This window comes from Quercus suber, unplaced genomic scaffold, assembly GCF_002906115.3.
Source record: "Quercus suber isolate HL8 unplaced genomic scaffold, Cork oak 2.0 scaffold_370, whole genome shotgun sequence".
Taxonomy (NCBI): Eukaryota; Viridiplantae; Streptophyta; class Magnoliopsida; order Fagales; family Fagaceae; genus Quercus; species Quercus suber.
This window is the reverse complement of record NW_027069822.1, coordinates 491669-495238: the sequence shown is the minus strand read 5'-3', so window position 1 is coordinate 495238 and position 3570 is coordinate 491669. Positions and strand designations below refer to the sequence as shown.

Below are 3570 nucleotides of genomic sequence, written 5' to 3'. Positions count from 1 at the left end.
ATTGTACTCTAATTAAATAATGTATTATAAACCCAGTTTAAAAAATTAATATTACTATTTTTGTGTGTGTTCTAATAAATATTACTGTTTACTCAAAAAAAAAATGTTTATCCCACATTGGTTGTGTGTATCTAGTGTCTGCTATTTATAACTCCAGTCTACAACTATAAAAGTGAGGCTCTTTTATGTATTTTAATAAGTATTACTGTTTACTCAAAAAAAAATATCAGCATATTGTTGTACCGTCTTAGTCAAATACAGAGGTTGAACTCAAAAACATTGTTGTACCGTCTTAGTCAAATTCAGAGGTTGAACTCAAAAACAACAGCACGGGTTTTACATGCTAGACTCCTTTCACTGGTTCTAACAATAAATTACAACCACTGATTTTATTGATACATATAATAACTTGCACACCAACTTTAATCTCACATTACAAAGCCAACATATAGTTATAACACAGAATTCTAAGATTTTCTTGATCAACAATCACTCTCTTGAACTGAGAAGACAAATAGCCAAGATAATTGGTACTATTTAGCACATGAAATCCTGATATTGTCCACTAGAAATTAATTGCCACTATGGGGTTGATACTATGTGGCTATCTTCATCAATCCATTTGAGAAAACCAAATTTTACCATTGGAAATGGAAATTCTCTATCAAGCTCAATGCCCACAACAAAACTTCGATTCTGATATTTGCGGGTGAATGTAAGAGTCCTTGGTTTGACACTTATTCTCATTCCTCTAGGAATGTTCTCCAAATGTGCTCGGTAAACAGCTGTCTCGTTTCCAACATTTGTCACTTCCCTTCTAAAGTTCATTGTCACTGGACATCTCGTTTTGTTTGTGAGTACAGCCATGAAAGAGGGATAATTTAAATCACGAATAGATTTGTTGTTACAACTCCATGGAGTTCGTCTAATGAGAGCACTCATTTGCTTCTTAGTGTACCCCAGGCCACACACAAACTCAATATAATCTTGCAAACCCATTTCATAGATGAGTCCAGGGTCCATGGCTTTGTTTGGATCGATATGTCCTGCGCCAAACTCTAGAGGTGAGGCAGAAGAGTTTGTCAAGTGGCTTTTAAAAATTGTGCCAGTATTGTCTTTGGTATAGGCTGTGGTCATCATAGCCGATCAGATAGCTGCCGGGCTCCACTCACGGTGGACTGCTTTCAGTAAAGCTCCAACCCCAGCAACATGTGGTGCCGCCATTGATGTACCTGACAATAATGCATAATCTGTAACCAAATCATAGTTGCCTACTTTCATAAACGGTTTGTTGGTTGGAAATGGGGCTAGAATATCAACTCCTGGAGCGAGAATATCTGGCTTTAAAACTCCTGGAATAATTTCGCTCGGCCCTCTTGAGGAAAAATCGGCAACTTGAGGTGCAGGCTTTGTACCCAACCTCGTTAACGCAAACTTCATGTGTTTCACCCTCGGGTTTTTCACCCTTGTCACATACTCTTTAATCAAGGTCCCTGAAGCAGTTGGCAAAATAAGGCTTGGAATGGAGAACGTATTAGGCTCTGGAGATTTATCTGTCAAGAAGATCGCCGCATAAGCACCTGCCCTCTCAAGCTCCATGATTTGTTGAGAAACATTTAGCCTGTAGCTATCACAGATTACCACCTTTCCAGCAATCTGCTTTCTATCCAATGCTGAGTCCTTGCAAATAGCTTCGTTCGTGTTACCTTTGCCATGGTACAAAGGCAAATCATTAATGAAAACGCTCTCTGGAAAGAAGGACGTACCTTCAAAGGAAACCCCATTTGCTAGAGTCATTGTTGCAAGGAAATTTCGATCAAGAGTGCCAGCCCCAACAGTTGTGATCCAAGGTGCTTCATTTTTAGTCGTTTTGAAATTATATTCATTGCCGGCTGCACAGACAACAAAAATGCCTTTCTCAATTGCAGTAAGAGAAGCAATGGCAATTAGATCCTCGAAATAGGGTGTCTGTTTTAAGCCAAGAGACAAAGACATGATATCAACCCCATCACTAATTGCTTGCTCCATGCCAGCAAGAATATCGGATGATGTAGCCAGTCCACGAAACCAAGCTACTTTTTAAACAGCAAGACGTGCATGGGGAGCCACTCCTCTGGTTGTGCCTCTTGCATATCCGAAGTAACTTACACCAGGTACATGGTTACCTACCGCTGTGGATGCTGTGTGCGTACCATGACCTGAGAAGTCTCTTGCAGAAAGAAATTCGACTTCCTCTTCCTCGGATGTCTCAAAACCTTGAGCTCGGATTCCTTTGACCTCAAAACCTTGGGCTAGGAGTCCATTGATAAAGAATCGAGCCCCAATGAGTTTCTTATTGCAGGACGAAGGCCTAAATGCCTCGCCTTTCTCACACTTATCCTTCCATCTTTTCGGCACTGGTGACATACCCTTGTCATTAAAACTTGAGCTCTCGGGCCAAATTCCTGTATCAATAACGCCTACAATCACATCTTCTCCATATGAGGCAGCAGGCCATATGCCAAAGTTTTGTTGTAGACCGAGAAACTTTGGGGTGTCAGTTGTTAGGAGCTGGCCAAATGACTCAGGGTATGTGGCCAAATGAGCTGGAGATTACTCAATCTCAGATAGCTGAGAGGGTATAAGCCTTGCACTGAAGCCGTGCATGACATGATTGTATGAGTACAACAAGAGTTCTTTGTCATTAGCAGGAGATGGCAACAATGATTTTAGGATGGAGCGATGCCATGACTCATGGGTTGAGAAAGACGCAGGCTTGAGAGTATGGTCCATATGGATTATGTATGTTTTTCTTCAGATTCGGACATTGCATTGACGAAAGCAAGTAGAAATAATAGCAGAAGTGCACACTGTGAAATTAGGTGGGAGAAACTCATCTTCATGGTTATGGTAGTGATGGGCTAGGATAGACAACAACGAGAATCCGAAGGTCTATATGTATATAGTACCATGTGAGAGAAAAATATTGCGGGGTTAGTTTCAAAGCTTTACGATCAAATCCTTTTTTGCATGGACCCAAAAATATAGTAGAATGTCTTATCTGTGGACCGTTTAAAATCCTGTCCTGTGAGATTAATTTTTCTACGACAATATTGGTATCAAAAACTAATAATTTTACTAGTTCATGAATAGACATGGAATTCAACCTGAACTCATTAATCCAATTTGGCCCGAAGAAAAATATTGAACTTAGATCCGAGATTTTTGGACTAGAAAAAAAAGAGGTCAACCGCATAGCAGGTCAAACACTAACCCAATTAATTCTTTGTGAGTTTATCGTTGATTAAATGAATTTTGTGTTTCAAACAAATGTAAGCAATGAATGGTAAAGGGTTTTTTTTTTTTTTTTTTTTTGGGTGGGTGGCGTTGGAGCTTGTGGTTGTGGCAATCAGGCTTATTGGATTGGCTTAATGAAATAGCTACTGATGGAGCGTGAACTCACCAGTCAGTGTGGTTGAATGAAGCCAATTTGCAACCTTAGGAAAGGGTCACCGGTGTGGTGCCTGCCACCACGTCTCCGATGCCAAAGTTAGCGTGCAAGAAAATCTTAGAGAATAGATAATATAGAGA

The 3570-nt window shown here is 40.1% G+C and overlaps 1 pseudogene; it reads right to left on the bottom strand.

The window, feature by feature from the left end:
- Window positions 1-580: 580 nt before the first annotated feature.
- Window positions 581-2882, bottom strand: LOC112004642 (subtilisin-like protease SBT3; annotated as a pseudogene).
- Window positions 2883-3570: the final 688 nt, after the last annotated feature.